This window comes from Anomaloglossus baeobatrachus, chromosome 2 (assembly GCF_048569485.1).
Source record: "Anomaloglossus baeobatrachus isolate aAnoBae1 chromosome 2, aAnoBae1.hap1, whole genome shotgun sequence".
NCBI lineage: Eukaryota > Metazoa > Chordata > Amphibia > Anura > Aromobatidae > Anomaloglossus > Anomaloglossus baeobatrachus.
Window position 1 is genome coordinate 75425004 of NC_134354.1, and position 23360 is coordinate 75448363.

A 23360-nucleotide genomic window follows, 5' to 3' on the forward strand; every position below is an offset into this window, starting at 1 on the left:
TGAATCTTTTTTTAGTGCTGCTTTACATGTTCGTTACGAAGGAGTAAGTTATATTCTGTGGCAGCTTGTCTTTAAGCTGTACCTTATTGTTATCCTGTGAGCAATGCCCCTTTGGTAAAGACAAAAAAAAACAAAACATATACTAACGTCACTGCACACCTGTCCAGCCGCTCATTGCCTGCTGTTCGCTCTTTAGAGCCACTTAATTATCCCATCACGAGCCGAGAAAAAAATGCATCATGGATGTGTAATGCACAATAACATATAAGGCCCGGTCATGGCTGGAAAGTCCAACCCAGCGTGAACAGTTAAAAGATTAGTTAAAATAAAAAGGTTTTGGTACCTTTTAGCCCAAAACCTTTTTCTTTTAACTAAAAATGGAGGATACCACAATGTACCGCAGTTAAAAGATGTGACAGCAGAAAGAGGTGGCTCCTAGCACTAACACTGACTGTTGTCCGGTCCTTGGAGTATCTTCTTTCTGCTCAGGTATAAAGCATAAAGACCTTTGAAGCTAAGAGGTGAGCGTGACCATGCCTCTGATGTTGTGCATTCATTAGCATGTTAGTATGCCCACAGGGGCGTACTTACATACTAAGGGGACCAACTAGCCAGGGGAAGTAACGCCCTTTCGAATAGTCGCTGGACTCATTAGCATATGGTAAAAGGTCTTTAGAAATACTTTTTCTAGAGATCTCTTTATCTATGCTAGTGTATACATGGACTGTTAGGTGCAATATGCACCCAGAACTGTTCGTGGTTCTGGGTGCATATTACACCTGACAGGTTCCCTATAAGGAACACTAAATTTACAAAAAGTAACTTCACCATGAATCAAATTTCCCTAAAAAATCTGCACTTATGGCTAGTTTGAATTTTGTCAGATCTGATCCCATTAATTGCTTATTCTTGCATCAATAAACCTTGATTAAATCAATATTAAAGTAAAATATAAGATACTTTGTTATATATGCAGTGGGTAAAATAAATATTGAACATGTCACCAATTTTCTAAGTAAACATATTTTTAAAGGTGCCTTTGACATGAATTTCTCACCAGATGTAGGTAACAGCTCATCCAATCCACACAGGAAAATAAATCAAACCATGAATGTGTCATGCGTCATCTGTTTCCGCACACGCAGATTAAGTCTACTGCGTCGGACTCTGTTCACATTGCAGAGTCTGACAGTCAACCTAATCTCTCTTAAGTGCTTAGCTCAGTTGGTCATCAGCTTATTTGTTTCACTATTCCCAGCCGTGAAGGGGTTAAACCTTGATGGAGAATCATGCTGAGAGACAGGTTGCTGATTTCCTTCCACAGCTGGCCTCCTCCTGCTAAATGATGGGGTGTGTAGTAAGAGACCGCCAAAGATAGTTTCTGCTTGCAGTTATGATATCCCGGTGTCAATGGTGGTCCTCCATTTGATAATCAGCGATTTGTTGTCTGCGCTCTATGATAGCTCCCTGGTGTGACTTACTCCTTCCCCTTTGGCTTATTTCCTCCGGTGTTTTTTGTCTATCCTCTGCAGATATTTGCGGTGTGAATGAGTTTCAGTTTATCCCCTTGTCTTTGTGTTGTGGGTGGTGTTATTCTTCATGACCTGCCCAACCCTGGGTTGTGGGGTGCGGGAGTATTAGGTCAGTGTCAGAAAGGAGATAAGGACATGCTGAAGGCTCCACCCTGACTACCTCTAAGTCTACCGTTGGGATAAGGGATGGCACAGGTTTCCCAGCCTTAGGAAAGGTAAACAGAAAAAATTCAGCTCACCTAATGCTGTGCACTCCAGGGCTTGCAGGGTGCACACGGTTTGCTAGGGAGACTGGCCCAGTGTAAAGGCAACTAAAGGAGAAGAGTTGGACCCAGCACCAATTTCGATACCATAAAAAAATCTTTATTGAACCATATTCTTAAAAAATTGAGCAAAATCCATAACGCAAAACAAAGAGCATGAGTAAACTTGACGCGTTTCGGACCCTACATATTAAAAACAACTTATGATCAAGGACTTTTGTTTTTAATATGTAGGGCCTGAAACCCATCAAGTTTACTCATGCTCTTTCTTTTGCATTATGGATTTTCCTTACATTTTTAAGAATAGGGTTCAATAAAGATTTTTTTATGGTATCGGAATTGGTGCTCGGTCCAACTCTTCTCCTTATGTTCCCAGCCTTAGGGTCAGCTCAGCTCATCTGAACTCCCTGTGACAAGATGTCTATACATTTAGTGATGTGTAATACTGAGAAATGACAGGTAAAAAGTATTGAACACATAAAGAAAGAGGTGCAAAAAGCCTTAGAAAGTCATGACATCAGCTGTAATCTATCAGTAATTAGAAAGCAATCTTGCTATTTAGTAAAAAAATAAAAGCCCAGCAGAAAACAAATTGAACTGCATCTTCAAAACTGATTTCAGAGTAGTGCTTGATTCACAGCTTTACAGGTAAGTACTTCTGTATAATGTATACCATGCTGTCGCTGCTTCTGTTTGTGTGCTACAAAGAAAGAACAGTATAAATCTGTGGTGCTTCTGGGCTTCAGGCACCACAGGGTATTACACCACTTTTCAGGGGTAATATCTATCCCGGGTCAGGAGGGGGTTAATCTGCCAGTACCTTCACAAAACATACACATACAACAGTAAGGTGCTTACTCACAGGGGGTTGGACTAGGGCAGACAGGGGAGCCAGCTATCACGAAGCATGGGACTTCCCCAGTTGCTAGGACAAGCACTGGGAGCGGGCATCACATGGGGTAGAAGTAGGCGCAACCATCACATTTTAGACAGAACCTTCCTGAGCACAGCTTGGGATAACATCTAGCACTGAGACAGTAATTAGCGTTTCCTCTTTCCTCGTGGACCTGTGGCTTGGAGCATGAGGCTTGGCCCAGGTTCCGGATAGCTACAAAGGGACACTTCACTAAAAGACTTTCACAGGCACCGGCGGTGACCGCCGACTATCCGGGATCAGCTGGAGCCCATCGTGGCAGAGATCAGTACTCTGGGGCAGCGCCTGAATAACCTGTGAGTAAAAAGACATGGAACTGCAGCCTCTGCCTCTGCCTCTCCTTTAACCGGCACCATCGCCCAGCACTGCGGCACCAACGGGGACTACTACCATCCCGCCATCCTTTTTCCGGGGTAATCCCGCACCACCTGGGTGGAGCCACACCATCCCGGCTGCACCCGACTTTTGCCCCGGTGAAAGACCCTGCAACGGTGGCCCCCATCCCTGGCCACGTACCACAGGTGGCATCACAATCACCTGAAAAGACTTTTCTAACCTCCAACTACTACCTCATTCCTCCCTGCCACCCTTCAACCCTCTTTCCTGTACACCTCGGGGTAACGGAACCAGACCAGGCCACCCCATAACAATGCAGAGGGTCTGCACCCCTGGCCCAGCAACCAGTAGGTTAAAACACCTGCCCCGCGGGGCGCTACAAATCCATTTCCCTGTTTGTGCATTGTATGGGAAACATACCAGTTGGTCTTCACCCACTAGCGCAGAGAAAGCGGAAAATTAGAGATAGAGAACACAAAAGGGAAAAGTGTTGAAACACGCAGGCTACAAGTTATATAATGCATGGAAATGATTTTATTCTTCATGTATATACATGATAGCTTATTCTAAAAAGTTATCTAACCCACAAGGTACAGTATGCTTTACCTCCTTTTTATTCAAATTTAACTTCCTGTAGTGTAAAGGTATAAAGTTTTGCCTTGTCATTTATAGATTTTGTTTTCTTTAAGTCAAAAGTCTTGGTTTCATTTCATCAGGTTCATGAGAATTTTGTTTACTTGCACCACAGAAACATTTTTCCTTTCATTTTTGAGGGGATAGCAGACAGCAGGAGATTGTGTATTATCAATTTACTCCGGCAATAAGTCTGCGTAGCACAAATACTAAATTGCCTTGGGTATATTCTACACATAAAGGTGAATAAGGATTAGGTACAACTGCCATATAATTCACAACATCAAGCAGTACTGCATTGCTGGAAGGACTCGCTGCTTGACACTAAACAATATTTATAGAAAACAAAATTATATTCATGCGGTATAAGGACACGTAAAGTACAACTGGCTGCGCACCTTGAAGTTCGAAAGATTATTAAAATGAAAAATATACATGGCTGTAAGGATTCTTGGAGAAGTTTTACAGTACAGATTTAAATTTATCGACATTGAAGACACCATTTTGTATAACTTTTCATGGCGAGGCAACTGGAAAAATAAATTTGTTATCCAGTAGTGTCTGATGAAAATGTTCATATTCAGTGATGCTCACCCAATATAAGATTCAATAACCAGTTTGTTAGAATTTTGAGTTTTTGTATTTGACAGATTGTCATTAATGGAATTGTCCTGGATAAATATATTGATGACCAGCCCTTGGGTAAGGTCATTAAAGTCAGATTAGTAAGGATTCAACACCGAACACCCCCACTGATCCGCTTACAATTGGTGCTGTTGCTAAAGGCCCCGTCACACATAGAGATAAATCTTTGGCAGATCTGTGGTTGCAGTGAAATCATGAACATATTGTTCCATTTGTACACAGCCACAAACCTGGCACTGATTGTCCACAATTTCACTGCAACCACAAATCTGCCGCAGATTTATCTCTGTGTGTGACAGGGCCTTAATAGAAGTACAAACCTCATTGATCAGAAACACAGTTAGCGTTCGAAACATGTTGCCAATTCCTGGGCTCCCTGGCTCCACATATTATGGTGTTATGTATTGGAAAAATCCATGGTTTTAATGGAATAACTCTACAAAGAATTGTTTTATCATATTCCGGAAGCTGGATCCCTTTTTTTCTTCAAAGCTCATTGAACAGAAACACCTGGTTCCAATTAATAAAGAAAACGCAAAGACACAGCACAATTTTTAGATTGATTGTGTATATTAGTCATAATTTACTTGAATATGACACAACTAGGGCTGAGCGGACCCGGACTGTAAAAGTCTGGATCTGCGCAGTTTCAAAGAGACCAGCGTACCTGACCTGGCCCTGGGATTACGGCTCCACAATCCAGATTCGGCACTGGGGAAATTAAAGGTAAAATAAAGAAAACAAGAATGAAGCGAGAGTTTTATACTTATGATGACTCGGTGTCATGGCGGCAAACTGCTTCCGGGTCGCGCATTCACTTCCTTTACTGCGCAGTAGGCTAACTAGTCGCACACACACACAGCTTTCCATGCTTTCCCCGCCCACCAGCTGCCCAGTCGTCTGTGATTGGTTGCAGTCACATGCGCTCCCAGCCTGTGACAGTGTCTGCCTGCAGTCATTATTCATCGCAGCTCGCTCATTGTCTACACTCACAGCCGGCAGTCATGTTCTATGGCCGCTTGCTGTGACATGTAATAGAGCTGGGATCTCATGTGGATTACGCCTGACCTGCAGGGTGTTTGGCGTTAATAAAGTGGTGAAAGAGGATGTGTTTTTGTATTTTATTCCAAATAAAGGATTTTTTCTCTGTTTGTACTTATTTACTTCCATTTACAGGTTTTGATGCAGGTATTTCAAAGACTCCTGTGCGATCACTAATCTAGCGTTTAGTAGCAGCTGTGCACTGTTATTAACCCCTCAATTCCCTAATTGCCACCATACCAGGGCAATTCGGGAAGAGTCGGTAAAGCACCGGATTTGTCACATCTAATATATGCGGCAATGCCGGGCAGCTGCAGAGTAAGAATATCAGCCACCAGCTGGCTTTATTCTAGCTGGCAATGAAAATTAGGGGGAACCACACGTCGTTTTTTTATATTTACTTAATTTTAAAAAAAGCCGCATGTGGTTTTTCTTAGGCTTGAGTCACACTTGTGAGGGACTTGCGTGAGTCTTGCGTCGCATCACTTGGTACAGCCACACACTCTCCTAACTGTTGCGGGCCGCATGTGTTTCTATGTACATGCACGCTCGTGTTCAGAGAGTGGCAGGCCATACCAGGTGATGTCATGCCAGACTCGCAGGAGTCTGACATCACATCACCTGGCATAGCCGCACACTGTTCTGACAGGAGCAGGCCGCATGTGTTTCTATGTACATGCACGGTCACCATACTGACCCGTAGACACTTGAACTACTTTCCCTGCCCACTAGCCATCCTGGTGCCTGTGATTGGTTGCAGTCAGCTGACACGCTGCCACTCAGGGTAGGGGAGTGTGTCTAACTGCAATCAATTACACTTCCCAGTGGACGGGCAAAGCAGTAAATATTAAATTGTCAGCTCCGGAAGGGAAAGTGTAACCCAAAAGGAGTGTGCCGCCATGACACAGTCTCAGTGAGTAGACCGCAAGCTACCCTCCTATCCCTTCCAACAAAGTTTTTAATCTCCAGATTCTGGTTCGCCATATATTTAAATGGGTACCGGATTCCAGAGCGAATCAGGTTTTTTTTAAATTGAGCAGGAACTCGCTAGTCCCCTTTTTTTGCGAATTTAACCAGCTCTAGACATGACAAAAGAAATTTGTGCATAACAGCAGTGGGGAATATATTCTTAAAGTGCATATTTCCCAGATCACTGTAGATCAATTATCCTTTTTACAAAAATAACTGTGTAGGATTTAGTGGAGATGCTCATTGAGGCACAGGTGTATGCGGCAAGATTATATATGAAGAATATCTAAATTAACTCTGAAACTAGGGCCATGTCCATGAGTTTTCTTTTTCTGTTGGAACCAGGTGTATAATACTTGAGATACTTGAGAGCAGCGCTTTTTTTGTAAAAAAATATTTTCCAGTACGCAACTCTGAGGCGAGGAGCGGAGGGGGGATGCTGTCAGGCGCTGGCGGCCAAGAATGAGGAGCGAGGGGGGGTTGTCAGCTGGTGGCCAAGATTGAGGAGTGGGGAGGGGGTGCTGTTGTGCGGTCGGGAGATCCTGTGCACGGTTTACCTGTTCAGGCACTGGGCGGCAGAAAACGGCAGTCCCCATACAGCTCCGCCCCCCGGTCGCATTGCCACCCCCCTGAATATAGTTCTGCCTGAGCAAACTGCTCAACTTGTCCAATGGACGGTGTATCCCTGTTTCTCATTATTCAGTTTTGTAGTCTATATGCTAATTTTAATCAAGGAGGGGAGCTGCAGCTGATGGGGAGAGCAGTGGCAGATGGAGGGGGCAGCGGCTGATGGGGAGAGCAGTGGCAGATGGAGGGGGGCAGCGGCTGATGGAGGGGGAGGCAGATGGAGGGGGCAGTGGCTGATGGGGAGAGCAGTGGCATATGGAGGGGGCAGCGGCTGATGGAGAGGGGGAGGCAGAAGGAAGGGGCAGCGACTGATGGGAAGAGAGGTGGCAGATGGAGGGGGCAGCGGCTGATGGGGAGAGCGGTGCCAGATGGAGGGGGCAGCGGCTAATGGGGAGAGCGGTGGCAGATGGAGGGGGCTACGGCTCATGGAGGGGGGGAAGCAAATGGAGGGGGCAGCGGCTGATAGGGAGAGCAGGGGCAGATGGAGGGGGCAGCGGCTGATGGAGGGGGGCAGATGGAGGGGGAATCGGCTGATGGGGAGAGCAGCGGCAGATGGAGGGGGCAGCGGCTGATGAAGAGAGCGGTGGCAGATGGAGGGGGCAGTGGCTGATGGAGGGGGGAGGCAGATGGAGGGGGCAGTGGCTGATGGGGAGAGAAGTGGCAAATGGAGGGGAGACAGCAGATGGAGACGGGCGGCGGCTATAACTTACTGATGCGGCACTTGCAGGTATCGCTCTCCTCAGCTTCTACAGATGCTGGAGTGAAGCTGAGGGGAGTGGTCACCGACCCCAAATCTACAGTGATTGGAGAGATCGATCACAAGGCCGGTCTCTCCAATCAGAGCTGGGGCGGGTGAAGCAGGGGTCACCCAGCTCCAGCCAATGATCAGTGCTACAGCTGCACTGATCATGGCTGGATTTCAATGTTTCAGCCATTTTCAATGGCTGAAACATTACAGTGGCTGTGATTGGCTGAGTGGCGTTCGTCAGCCAATCACAGTCTCCGTAGGCTTGGGGAGGCACCACCCCTCCTGAGGTCAGGCAAGTCCTGCAGCTCCAGTAGCTGCTCTGCTTGTGCCTCCAAACAACACATGGCTAATTTGTATAGTTTACAAATTAGCCATGTGGACAGAGCCAGAGGTGCTGGCCCTCAGCGCTCTTCAGATTTTCCGCTAAGCCGTACCGACACGTACCGCCGCAAAAAAGCACTGCTTGAGCGAATCTTGGCTTGCAATGAGAAGCCGAGGGCTGTAAACCCAATTGTCATCACTAACTCTGATGAATTGGACCCAGAATAAAAATATTATGGATACTTAGACTATGTAGGAGCACTTAAAAAGTACTTACATTTTAATGAGATATTTGCTTTAACATCTTCACCCCTGAGCGATTTTCCATTTTTTGGTTTTGTTTTTTTTGCTCCCCTTCTTCCGAGAGCCATAAGTTTTTTATTTTTCTGTCAATCTTACCACATGAGGGCTTGTTTTTTGTGAGACGGTTTACCATATAGTAATAAGGTTTACCATATAGTGTACTGTAAAACAGCAAACAAAATTCCAAGTGTGGAAAAATTGCAAAAAAAGTGCAATTGCATGATTATTTTTGGGATATTTTAGTCACCATGTTCATTATATGGTTAAACTGATCTGTCAGTGTAATTCCTCAGGTTGGTACGAGTTCCTAGACATCAAACATGTATAGATTTACTTTTATCAAAGGAGTTAAAAAAATTCAGACGTTTGTCCAAAAAAAGTTTTTGCGTCATTTTCCGCAACCCATAGCCTTTTCATTTTTTGGGAGCTATAGCTAATTGATGGCTTATTTGTTGCATCTCTCTGATGTTTTTAATGGTAGTACCTTTGCGATGATGCTATGTTTTGTTAGCCTGTTATTGTATTTTGTGCAAAATTTGTGACGACCAAAAAAAATGTAATTTTGGCACTTGGAATTTTTTTGCTGCTACGTCGTTTACCGATCAGATTAATTGATTTTATATTTGGAAAGATCGGGCATTTCTGAATGCAGTGATACCAAATCTGTGTATATTTTTTATATCTTAACTCTTTAATTTTCAATGAGACGAATGGGAGGTGATTTGAATGTTTAGGCTTTTTTATTTATTTTTTTAAAACTTTTATTTTACTTTTTTTTCATTTTGCTAAAACTATAAGGATCAGCAGTCTGATCATTCATTTATTTCTATTGATCACAGCTACACAACTTAGATCACCAGAAATGCTCATCTCTTGTAACAGCGGCTGCTCTTCCAGCTGTAACAGGAAGTGAGTCATGATAACTACAGAAGTCATCACATGACCCTGTGCTAAATGGCAACCATCGGCGTCCAGTGATCACGTCACAGGGCTACCGTTGGCAGGCAGTGGGTAAGTGCGCATTTCATGCTGAGGGCATTTAAATTGCGCTGTCACATTTGGACAATGCAATTTAAGAGGTTAATAGGCATAGGTGTTCAAATCAGCTGACATATGCAGGAATCACCGCCAGCTCGCTGCAGCAGCTGGAGGTGATTACCCCTTGATGATTTAGGACGTACCAATATGTCCTCCTCAGTCGTTTATGGGTTAATGAGATATTTGCTTTAACAAAATTGTGCAGCACAAGATTAACTACTTTTCCACATTTATCTATCTATCTATCTACCTATCTATCTCTAATCTATCCTTTAGATATCTATGTATTCATTAAAAAATAATTAAGACATTATTCATTAACTACGCCTAATAATTGGACAACTATTATGAATTTACACCATACTTAAGTTTATACTAGATGAAGCTCCGTTCTTAACCCTTTGACCATGTGCACAACATGTTTAGATATACAATATTGTAAAGTGGTATTCAATACACAAAACAGTGGACACATAGATACAGATACATCAGTGATTGACTCCGAGTAACTAAACATGTGGTGCTACTTGAGTACCCAAGTCTAGCAACATAAATATTTCACTACTGTTAAAATTAATTGGGTATCAAGTGGAGAGGAGCAAACAGATTTTACATTAATTATTTTCATGTTCAATATTTACAAAGCCACTGAATCTGCTAAATTCAAGCAATCACATTCTGCTTCAAACTATTTGCCTACAATGGTCACATTTTACACATTGCAGGAGATTACATCAGCCAGAGAAGGCTCAATAACATCCCGTGTGGTCAGGCAAGCTTCCCTATAATGTCTTGTAGCTACCACATCATATGGCATCTTAACCTGTATAAAAGCAGAATCAGGGAATGCAGCAGCCAGTTTGAAGTGAACCTAGGTAGTGAGAGGATATCACAGCTGATGGCTTGGAAACAGAGATAGAGGGACAAAGCCAAAAACAGTGAAAAAATTCTGCAGTGAAGTAAGTAAAGAAAAGATAAGGCCAGAAATAAAGGAGAGCGATTGACTGATAGCTGCCTATTGGAAGATCAGTGTAGTAATAGTGCAGCTTTCAATTACATGTGTTGTACACAACTATTATGAACAATTGGAGGCGAGTAATACGGAGCAAGTGGAATGTGATAAAAAAAACGCATTCCACTTGGACCAATATTACTCTATTGGGCGCGATTATTTTCTCAGCCCTAATCGGACCGAGAAAACAGTTGCAGCGTGCTGCAGGTGGAATGCAATCCAGTTTCACTCGTACCCATTCAAGTCTATGGGGGCGAGAGAAACATTGCGTTGCACTCGCGTTACACTGGTGTAATGCGAGAGCAGTGCGATTCTCGAATCAGCCAGGAATGGAGGAGATAGGGAGATAAATACCTCCCTCCCCTCCGCAGCGCTGGCCCACCCCTCCGCAGAGCCGATACTCCCCTCTGCAGCACCAGCACTCCCCTCCGCAGCACCGGTTATTCCCTCCGCAGCACTAGCCCTCCTCTCCGCAGCACCTGTCCTCCTCTCTGCAGCTGTGGACTGATCGGACGACAGTCGCATGACACTCGCATGACACTCATCTCCTGTTGTGCTCGTGAGTGGAGTGTCATGTGAGGACTCGCACTAATCCCCGTGTGGCCTCAGCCTTACAGTACTTTTGATTTGGTGTCTCAATACAGGAGGCATCATGAAGCTATCATCACAAAGTATTAAATAAATTTCAGCAAGTGTATTAAATACTTGTTCCCTGTGTCATTCCTCATTATTATGTAAAGTGGAAAAGCTGGAAAGACAAATAGCAAAAATAGGGTCTTCTCTTTAACACTAAGGTGATGTGAGGAAATGTGCTCACCTGGAAAGGTTGTGAAATGGAGAGGTTTTTGTTATAAAAGTAATTTTAACCTGTCAATCCAATTCTGTTATTTATTTGATTGAGTGCCCCTGCAATAATCACTATATAGGCAGAACCATTCAACTTCTGCTCAATAGGCTAAATTCCCATAGGCCTAATGTTCAAAAAGGTTTTTTATTACTTGGTTTACCTAAACATTGTGCAATCTATCATAGTAAAGGTTTTTGGGGACTACGTGTCACACTTATTGAACAAATTCCCTCTCATATTCAGAAACAAAAAGAGGTTCTCAATAAAAAAAAGTATTCTGGATTTACAAATTGAATACTTTAACACTTCAGGAGCTAAATGGGATCTGCCTCCAGGTTTTTGCTACCTCATCTGAGAGCAGCATAATGTAGAGGTAGAGACCCTGATTCCTATGATGTGTCACTTACTGAGCTGGTTGCTGTCATTTTGAGAAAAACACTGTTTTCTCTTCTGCACATCTAGCAGTTATACAGAGCTCATGAATATGCTGGACTACCTAGCATGAGGCCAAGGTGTGCTCTAATGATGATCTACTGCTGAATAAACCATGATTTTATCAAAACTACACTAAGCAGCTCAGTAATTGAAACACTGCTGTAATCAGGATCTCTGCCCCTACATTATGCTGCTCTTAGATTGGTGACAAAAAAACTAGTGACAGATTCCCTTTAATGAAATTGCAAAATTGTTTTAGATATTTTTTACTGTGTATTTTTTTAGTGTTCATCATTAAATATTTTTTATTGTTTTTATTCATTGAATAATGTATTTTCATTTATTTAATTATTTCAATTTCTTTAATTTTTTCCTTCTTATTTATGGCATTGACGTCCTTCTTCCACACCCACAGCCTAGAAAGCATTTCTCCTTCTATTTTCATGCAAGTGCACTGATTTTGTTCCCACGGTCAGAGTAACCTTTAGTTACCGTGCACAGACGTAACCCCTAATTGCGCATGCACACTGTCTTCTTCCCACAGTTCTAGTGCAGTAGAGCAGGCCTGCCACAAATAACTTCAGGGCCCCTTGAGACTTTGCCCAGGCTCCACCCCAGCTCAGCCTCCACCCCTCAAACCTTCCAAAGTCCTACCACCCATTCTTGAAAAACCCTTCTTTTACACCACGTCCTCACCAATCCCACATTAACAGTTCCCATCAAACGCCATAGTACATACATTGCCATCAGGTTTTCTTCTGGCCAAAAGATTTTTTAATCCTACCACCACAACAAGGTAGACTCTTTTGGTAGGTCCCTACTCTACTTTAACCTATTAAAAAACAAAAATATCTAATACTCTTTTTAAATATATCTTTTCTTTATTTTTCTTTAAGGGAATGTGTCACACGTATTTGTTTTTTTTTTTTTAAAAAAATGACCAATAATACCACAAACAAGGGACAAATACCATCACACCATGACTGGATCACATATTACCACCACATGGTGATTGAATAATATCACATACAAGGAACAAATAACGTCACACCAAGACCATATATTAACACCACATTGTGTCCAAATACTACAATACGGATCAGTAATAAAAAGCCCACAATACTAATATTACCATAAGTGACATAATACACAGGAGCTTTGCACAGTTATAGGACTTCCCCTAATTGAAAACAGAATCCTAAAAAAATACATCAAAACAGTAATAAAATCCTTTAATTTCCCTCTACAGTAATAATGTCCCATATCCTTGCTTCATGTCTCTCCATCTTGACTCCATGTCTCTCCATCCTGGCCCCATGACTATCAATCCTGGTTTCATGCTTCTCCATGCAGCCCCATGTCTCTCCATCCTGGCCCCATGTGTATCTATCCTGATCCCATGTCTCTCCATCCTGGCCCCAAGTGTATCTTTCCTGATCCCATGTCTCTCCATCCTGGCCCCATGTCTCTCCATCCTGGCCCCATGTTTATCCATGCAGGCCCCATATCTCTATCCTGGCCCCATGTCTCTCCATCCTGGCCCCGTGTCTCTCCATCCTGGCCCTATGTCTAGCCATGCAGGTCCCATGTCTGTCCATCCTGGCCCCATGTCTTTCCATCCTGGCCCCATGTCTATCCATGCAGGCCCCATGTCTCTCCATCCTGGCCCCATGTCTATCCATGCAGGCCCCATGTCTCTCCATCCTGGCCCCATGTCTCTCCATCCTGGCCCCATGTCTCTCCATCCCGGCCCCATGTCTCTCCATCCTGGCCCCACGACTATTAATCCTTGTTTCATACTTCTCTATGCAGGCCCCATGTCTCTCCATCCTGGCCCCATGTGTATCTACCCTGATCCTATGTCTGTCCATCCAGACCCCTTGCTTCTCCATCCCGGCCCCATGTCTCTCCATCCTGGCCCCATGTCTCTCCATTCTGGCCCCATGTCTATCCATGCAGGCTCCATGTCTCTCCATCCTGGCCCCATGTCTCTCCATCCTGGCCCCATGTCTCTCCATTCTGGCCCCATGTCTATCCATGCAGGCTCCATGTCTCTCCATCCTGGCCCCATGTCTATCCATGCAGGCCCCATGTCTCTCCATCCTTGCCCCATGTATCTCATATGAAATATGTGTGTCACACTTCATTGTTATGTCACATCAGTCTGGCTAATCTAATGCCATGCCAGGAATCTTGGAATATAAAAGGTCTTAAAGCCTCCAATTCGGAGGCCAGAAACAACTAACTTGGTCAATGGACTGTAAATCGATTTTTCCATTTTTACTCGTTAATCAATTTTTGAGAAGTAGGTGACAACTTACTACCTCTGGTAACCACTTTTTAAATACAATCCTATAAACATAGTTTAAAATCTATTGTAATTTTGCATCACATAAAAGTAGAAAATATTTGAGAATTTTCTATGTTTAATTCTTGTAAGTCAGAGTTAAAACTGGTTTCCTTGCCTTGACTTCTGAAGTTGAGCCACCCTGGTTAGTGGAAATCCAAATTTGTCGGTTTGTATGTTTGACTATATGAGAAGCACGTTTTTGCGTTCAAAGATGGATATTGTCTGGTGACTAATCTTTGGTCAGTATTTTTGTGATTCTGTCTCAAATAATTGCTCATATTTACAAATGCATTTAGAATGGGTTAATTCCCACAGCAGAATAGAATTTATTGTATGTATTGGGTGAGTGCTTTTAGCATGATATATATTGTTTCCGGCAGTAGTCTTCTATAATCAAATACTATAATAGGTTTTCCATTTTTCCCCCTTTAAATATAATCTAAAAACATTATTTCAGATTGATGAATGCTATTAGTAAAATGGAGATTGTGAGAATTGAATTGAAATATTGGTTGAACTCCAGTATGGCAGGTATACAACCCGGTATCTCCTAGTAAATAATACACCTTACCTAGCAGTGAAAAGAATAAGCAGAAAACCATTAAATGTAAAATTAATGGTTGTGACACATTTATCAGGTCTACAGGAAAAAATATTTTGACTGTTTCCTGCTGTTGTTTTTATATTGTTTTTGAATCTCCGTAGCTGTGTTAATGCCAATGTAAGTCGATCTTGCACTGATCTTATATTATACAGAGACTAAATAATAAACATATTCCTTATAGACTAAAAAACAACAAACTTCAAACAAACCATCCTACCCTCCCAATACAGACTGCGGGTTGAAATAGGTTTAGAACACTTATTCTTAAGAGATCTGATTGCAGTAATCATTAGACCAAAACAAATTTTCTCTTTTCTCTTTTGTAAACCAGAATAGTGACAAATCAATCAACTCATTGTATCATTTCTTTTATCTGTATCTTAGTTACATTATACTTTAGATTAATACTTATTATTTATATTAATACTTTCATAAAACTGTCAACTCAGTACAACAGTAGAAATTAGATGTTTTATAAGTTTATCTTTTATACTGTGTCTATTGGATTTTTCATGTCTTAAAGGGAATCTGTCAGCAGGTTTTCGCTACCTCATCTTACAGCAGCATGATGTAGACAAATAGTTCTTGAATCCAGAGATGTATCACTTTGATTACTGGGTGCAGCTGTTCTGACACTATCAGAATTTTTAGATTTAGTCATGTGGCAGTGCTGAGAGAGCTGGCCTCCGCACCATGCTCTCTATAGAGATTTTCCTTTGACAGTGAGGTGTAAGCCAGAGGAAGGTACATGCCGGACTGCCATGCACGTGAGATTGTAGTCCAAGCAATGATAAGTCCCGCTGCACAAAACAACATCACAAATAAACAACAGATTAGACCTTGACAAGACATGCACCCCTTACCTTTCTGTTAACTCTTTCAGAATGATGTCTTCACCTTACTTACGCTGGTTTCACATCAGCAGTATTCTGCTGCACTGCCAGATCCGGCACAAGTGCTGTACAGTCAATACAGTTCACAGGCATCGCGGCAAGCTCAGGCCACATGCTATCACATGCTCCAGTCACATGACCGCATGTGACCGGAGCTTGCCAGTGAACTGTATTAAACTGTACTGCACCTGTGCCGGATCCGGCAGTGCGGCAGAATACTGTTAATGTGAAACCAGCGTTAGCAAAAACCTGCTGACAGATTACATTTAATGACAGCTACTCAAGATCTGAGACAATGAGATGTTCACCGGATGGTACCTTAATTGAAAACTCAGACCCCTGTGTTGTGGCAGTAGCAGTAGATTTTCTCCATAAACTATATATGTTTCTGGACAGCTCCATTGCTGAATTTATTATCTAGGTTCTTACATTTTGGAATTTTTTATCTTGGCAATATCCGAGCTGGGCTTGGCATTTTCTGGTAACTAGCTTATAGTTCTCCTGCCTTAGTATGGCTTGTTCCTTTAGACGTAGAGTAGTGTAGTGTGCCATGATGATTTACAGTGTGCAATTTGTATGTCTTATGACATGAACCCATATCATACTAAGCATATATTATGCTTTCAAAGTAACAGGACTCTAAAGGGGGCTTTACACGCAACGACATCGCTAACGAGATGTCGCTGGGGTCACGGAATTTGTGACGCACATCCGGCCTCGTTAGTGACGTTGTGCATGTTAAACGTACGAACGACCATTAACGATCAAAATTACTCACCTAATCGTTCATCGTTGACACGTCGTTCTAATCCCAAATATCGTTGCTGTTGTAGGATGCAGGTTGTTCGTCATTCCTGCGGCAGCACACATCGCTATGTGTGACACCCCAGGAACGAGGAACAACATCGTACCTGCGGCCACCAACAATGAGGAAGGAAGGAGGTGGGCAGGATGTTCTTGCTGCTCATCTCCGCCTCTCTGCTTCTATTGGGCGGCCGCTTAGTGACGCTGCTGTGACGCCGAACGAACCTCCCCCTTAAAGGAGAGATTGTTCAGCTGCCACAGCGACGTCGGTGAAGAGGTAATTGCGTGTGACGCTGCCGTAGTGATCACCCCGTGACGCACCACCGACGTAGGTGGGTGTTATCGCTCGCGACATCGCTAGCAATGTTGCAGCATGTAAAGCCCCCTTAAGGGCCCTTTCACTCTGCATTGTTACCTGTGTTCACTGGTCCAGTCAAAGCTTCCATCTGAAATCCCCGCAAAACGGTTTTCGGACGCATGCGCCAATGAGGCCATTGACTATAATGGTGCAGATGGAGTCACCGTGTGCTTTGTCTTGCACCATTTTTGGGTGTATACGCTTTCTGCACGTGGACACCAAGACGATGTAGATTGCATCAGGGTGTCCACCTGCTGAAAGCGTATACACCCGAAAATGGTGCAAGACGAAGCACACGATGACTCCGTCTGCACCAATATAGTCAATGGCCCCGTTGGCGTATCTGTCCAAAACCTGTTTTGCAGAGGGTTTTGGATGGAAGCTCCGATGGCCCAGTGAACGCTGTGTGAAAGGGCCCTCATTTATTTCAAGTTCAGAAGCCATAATTTGAAAGAAACAATACTACAATTGCTGTCATGAGCTTTTCTTTACTCTATGAACTACTGCCATTTATGTGTGCACTGAACCTGGATCACTCCTGGTGACATCTCTACCTTACTCTACACATTGTTACCTCTAATCTGTAGGGATGATTGAATACTTATTCGCAAAAATTCGATGAATAACTCGCCGCTATGCGAATATTCGATGCGCAATGTAAGTCTATGGGAAGCCCGAATAGTTCCAAATAGTTCTTATTCGGGTTTCCCATAGACTTACTTTTTGCATTGAATATTCGCGAATAGTTGAACAGCGGTGACCTATTCGGAAAATATTTGCTAACCCGAATATTTGAGCTATTCGATCATTCCTACTAATCTGTCAAACAAATTTTGGCCTTTTTCTTGCTTTATAATACCATTTTTCAAGACTTTCTCAGCTGCTAGAATGTGAACCTGCTTCCAGACTGTATGTAACGTGCTCCTTAAACAGAAGGACTTGTCCTAATTAGACATACTCTCTCAATTTTTTTATTTTCCTGACAGCTTCACCTTATGGAGAAAAATATAAGAACACTTACAGAATACATCTACAGAAGTTTTTATAACTTCCCATTCTAAATATTTGGGGATTACAATGAAGTTGAATGCGATAATTCAAACTAAAATAGCTTCTGCTCATTTAGTGCAGCTTTCTATAAGATTTTGAGGTGTTCATCTGGGAATGCTTGCACATTAATCTAGAAAATCATTTGTAAAATCAGACACTGAATTTAGAGTTATTATTGATCTCAAAAATGTTGGTTCAGATTGAGGTTAGGGCTCTGTGTGACCGTTCATGTACTTCCACCCCAAACTCATCCAACCATGCCTTTATGGATCATAGGCGATCATGGAACTTCCCGAGATAGATCGGAAAAAGTTAGAACCTACAATTGTCCAAAATGTCTTCATCTTCTGAAGATTTATTATTTCCTGTCACTGAAGTTAAGGAGTATATGTCAACCCCTAATAAACAACCTGAGGTTAGTTTATCAATATTTTAGGTTTGAGTATTTCCTTTAATTTATGGATTATGATGATGTATAAAAAGCATGAGATCAAAATCATCTGAGAAATAAATGCCATGAATGACAGGTAACCAGGAAAACTCCTATATAGAATATCTCCAACAAAAAAGGAATGGAGTCATAAATCCATATTTATCAAAAAACAATAGAAATCTTTGTTTAGAATACAATATTGCAAAAAAAAAATTCATAAAATACATGTAACAAGGAAAGAGACCATGGTGCAGAAAAAGGTGGGACACAGAATCCAGAGGGACTCATAGGGTATGTGATATCTATAATAACAGATATATTCAATGTATGTATTGCACGATGCCCAGAAAAACTTGTTGTCAGCCAAACTAACGGAAGCATCATATAAGTTAAAAACCTCCCAAGGTAAGAAAGAGTATACGAGCAATAAGAAATGTAGAAAACATAAATGCCACGATGCATATGCCACACAGAATCAAAATTCAGTGATAGTAGTATGTTGACACACAACATGTTGTCTGTTGAACCACCAGTAACAAATCAGGCAGAATATAATGATGTCCAAACCAGGCATTAAACAGTCACAACAGTGTCAGCTGTGCAACTATGCCAAATACAATAGGTAACATGGATCCAGCTTACCCATAATAACCCTGTCCATGGAACCAGGATCCCACCGGCCCCGACGCATGTTTCACGTTGGGCTTCCTCAGGTGATCATCACTCATTAGGCTTCCATCAGTTTGGCTGACAATTTTTTTAGGGCAATGTGCAATACACACATTGACTAGATTCATTAAATATATCTGGATTTATATCTTTTTTGATCAATTTGGATTTGTGACTCCATTCTTTTTTATATAAATGCATGTAGATTTCTAGGTTTGTATCTTTTCTTTACTTTAATTGCCTTAGGCTTTATACTGAGGATGATTGATGTGAGTTCTGGACCCTGGAATGTGTTAACCAGGGAATTACTGTATTGTACATAAGATGTATGTGCACAAACCCTTTAGATTGAGTCCATAAAAAAGCAAAGTATCACAAATACAGAAAATATATGCTGTTGTTATGTGATATATTTTTAGACTATGGATTGCCATTTTGTGAGCTATTTCCTTGTTTCATTGACATTTAAATGTGAAAAGCACATGCCACCATTGTGCATACAATGTAAAGAGAATGCTTCCTACCATATATGTGGAGCGTCTACCATCTGTCGCTGAAAATTAATCCAGTGCTCGCTGAGAAACACTCATTTGGTTGTAAAGTACAGCAATTTCGCTTTTACATACTAAAGATTATCCGTGGCTAAGGATCTTAATCCATATAAACAGAAGTGTAGTATACCACATTTAACCATTCCTTTTACTTTTATAGACGTAATGCTTTCCTCTCATTCATGTTCATTAACATTTAGAATGCCATCATTAGCTTTATTTGATTTCTTAGTTGAAGATGTTGAAATCTAAAAGAGTGATTATGCTTGTAAAAATAAAGATAGGATTTTTAAATAATCATGATTTCTGGGACAAACCCATGAAAGACTGGAAAATTAATATCATCCAGTTGCTTGGATAAATTCCAAAAATGAATATAAGATCTTTTATATTCAATTTGTTCAATAAGAAATGCTCATCTATGTAATTAAACAATTTTGTAATGCATAGACTCAACATAAGCAACATGTAACTTAAAATACTTATTATCGTTATGTTATGCCTCTGTGTTATTCTAGCAAAGGAGGAGAACAATACTGTTTGTACATCGACCCTATAATAATCAATGGTTAAAGGGGAGGTTCACTACTCTGCAATAGTGGCCACATCCCTGTAAAACTCATAGGGAAGACTTTTGTCAAATACCTTGCTCAGCCAATTCTTCCCCTGAGCGGCGCTATTGTGGTCTGCTCATCCCCATCAAGTGACTTCCGGGCTCCGTGACCTGTGAGATCTGTTGATGTCATGTCAACTACCAGTTGAGCCAATATTACCGAGGTGGCCCCAGTTCTTCTGAGTGACTGGGCTGTGTCACAGCCCAGCATCACAGCGCAGCATGTCGTGTGATCTCTCCTTTGGTGCAGACTCAGAGTGCTGCAAGCAGGAGTGATGCTGGGCTGTGACAAGCAGTGAAACTCTACCCATAGCCCAGTAAGTCAGGGTGAATGGGGTCGGCCTCGGTGATGTCGGGTCAACTGAAAGTATGGGTCACCCCCTGGCACTGTCTCCTGTCCGGCCCTTTCCTGATACCTCTCCCCATACCACCAACCCTGGGATGGGCAGGGCACTGAGTAATAACCTCCCAAACACACAGATGAGGGGATGAAACTGAAACACCCTCACACCGCAAATAACCACAGAGGAGAGCCAAAACAACACCAGACAGAATAAACCAAAAGGTGGAGGATTAATTCCCACAAAAGAACTCTCAAACAGAGCAAACAACAAATAGCTGGTCACCAAATAGAGGAATGCCTTGGATGCCAGGATTTCACAACTGCAAGCAGAAACTATTATCAGCGATGGTACAGAAAACTCCCCAGACAAGTAGGAGGAGACCAGCTGAAAATGGTGATTAGTAAACCTGGTTCACTGAGAGGCTAGCCACTGCTCCAGGAGGCATTAACTCCAAAAGTAACAGAAGCAGACAAATAACACAACCGATGTCCGACAGAACAGAACTACTTACCAAAATCAGGTTGCTTGTTGGAAGTGTGTATGGAATCCAAACAAGTAGTGATCCATAAATGTAGATCCGCACCGTGAATGACAAACTGCCAGTAAATGCAATAATAGAGATACATGGATAATTCCTGTGCTACTGGTCAAGGATATATCTAATGGAGATGATGCTGTTGAACAAAGAGCAATTTTAATAATTTAAGTGTTTCAGAGTTGATCAAACTCTTTAATCATGAAACAACCACAATCAAATTGTATCTTTTTCCTGATGCAGAAGTTTGTTCAACTCCGAAACATATAGATGAATGAAACTGTTCCATACCATCATCTCCTTTGGATACATTATTTTTTATATTTGTTTATTAAACAGCAAAGAAAGTTTACAGGCACAAAGCAAGGACAGATGAAATGCACACACCTAAGAGTAAGTTCGTCAAACCGGTCAAAGAAGCTCACGTGCCACAATATAATTTAGTGTCTATACTGTACATTGCAAGGTTCCTGCGGCTTTACACAAGACTGATAGTATTGCCTAGATGTTGTACCTGAAATACACACTCTTCACAACAAAGAACAAGAAACATTAAACTATATTTATCTATTTCTGCCAATAGGTACCAACCCAGGATATTTAGAATCGACCTGAGTCCATAAACCTTTATATATTCAGCTCAGTTAGGAACACAGGGAATGATACAATTAGTTAGTGTAACGCCTGCCTGGATCAACAGACTCAGATGGGATGTAATGGACAGGCTAGAGGGAAGCCACTCACCAAGCAGGACCCCCAGAACCCTGAAACCCTTTAACCCCTATACAGGGATTTGGAATTACACAGGGCCCTGGAGATCACTACCTGTGGAAGGCTGCAGTCCGATGAGCGTAGTCGTCAGGCAGGGTCCAACCAGGAATAGCAGAACAGGGACAGAATCGGCAGGCAAGGACGTGATCAGAAAACGTAGCAGAGGTCAAATCTGGATTGGGCAGCGAGGTACAAAAACAGCAGGCAGAAGGGTAGTCAGAAAACACGCAGAAGTCAGCACACAGGAATCACAAAACAGAATAGGGAGCCAGGAAATCAGAACTATCTCTGGCAGAGGTCAGCAGACAGGAGGGGAACTAAGAAGGGTGTGGTGTCTTCCCATTGGCTGTAGCTGAACGCTGGCAACTTCAGCTGGAAGACACACGCCACCCACAGTCAACCAGTGGTACTGCAGATCCCAAGATAACCCAGCCCAGTGGATGATGGGAGAATGTGCCCACCGGTGGCGCTGGCATCGACTCCTCTCCCATCACCAGCACCATCCACAGCAGGAACACGGCGTCGCCTGGCTATCAGAGCAGAAGTCGCTGGAGCAGACTTCAGTGGTGACGTAACAGTACCCCTCCTCCAGGAGGGGCCTGCGGACCCTCAAAACCCGGCTTGCCAGGAAATTGGAGGTGAAACCGCCGGACCAGACCCTTAGCATGAATATCGCTCGCAGGGACCCATGACCTCTCCTCAGGGCCGTAACCCCTCCAATGCACCAAATACTGTACCGCCCCTCTGACAATACAGGAATCAAGTGTTCTCTGTACCTCATACTCCAAGTTACCTTCAACCAAAACAGGAGGAGGGGGGTCACTGACTGGGTGAATGGGGACATGACATAACTTTAGGAGGGACTTATGGAACACATTCGATATCTTAAAGGATGGGGGGAGTTGCAGGCCGAAAGCTGTGGGATTAATTACCTCGATTTTCTCATAAGGTCCAATAAACCTCGGACCCAGCTTAGCAGAAGGGACCTTGAGTTTAATATTCCGTCTTGATAACCACACCTTGTTCCCAACTCCAAGGCTAGGGCCCTTGGAACGTCTCTTATTAGCAGAGGAGGCTTGACCAACCTTTGCCTTCTTCAAGTTCTCTTTCACCTCAGACCAGATAGCATTCAGTTTATCCACAGTTGTTTCAACCTCAGGAGTATCCACCACAGCGGAAGAAAAAGAACCAAAACGTGGATGCAACTCTAAATTTCAGAAAAAGGGGGTAGTCTGGATGGATTCCTGATACTGATTATTGATGGCAAACTCAGCTAGCGGCAGATATTCCACCCAGTCAGACTGACAGTCAGACACATAACACCGGAGATATTGTTCAAGGGTTTAATTGGAACATTCAGTTTGACCATAGGTCTCTGGGTGGTAGGCAGATGAAAAAGATAACTCTATATTGAACTTTTTACAAAACGCCCTCCAGAATTTTGAGACGAACTGTGTACCTCGCTCAGAAACAATATTTTCCGGAACCCTGTGTAACTGCACAATATGCCTAATAAACAACTTGCTAAGAGTTTCAGAATTGGGTAATCTGGACAGAGGAACAAAATTACACTGTTTGCTGAATCTATCCACTACTACCCAGATACAAGTCTTCCCTTCTGAGGGTGGAAGGTCAGTGATGAAGTCCATGGAGAGATGTGTCCAAGGGCTTACTGGAGTAGGTAGGGACTAGAGAAATTCA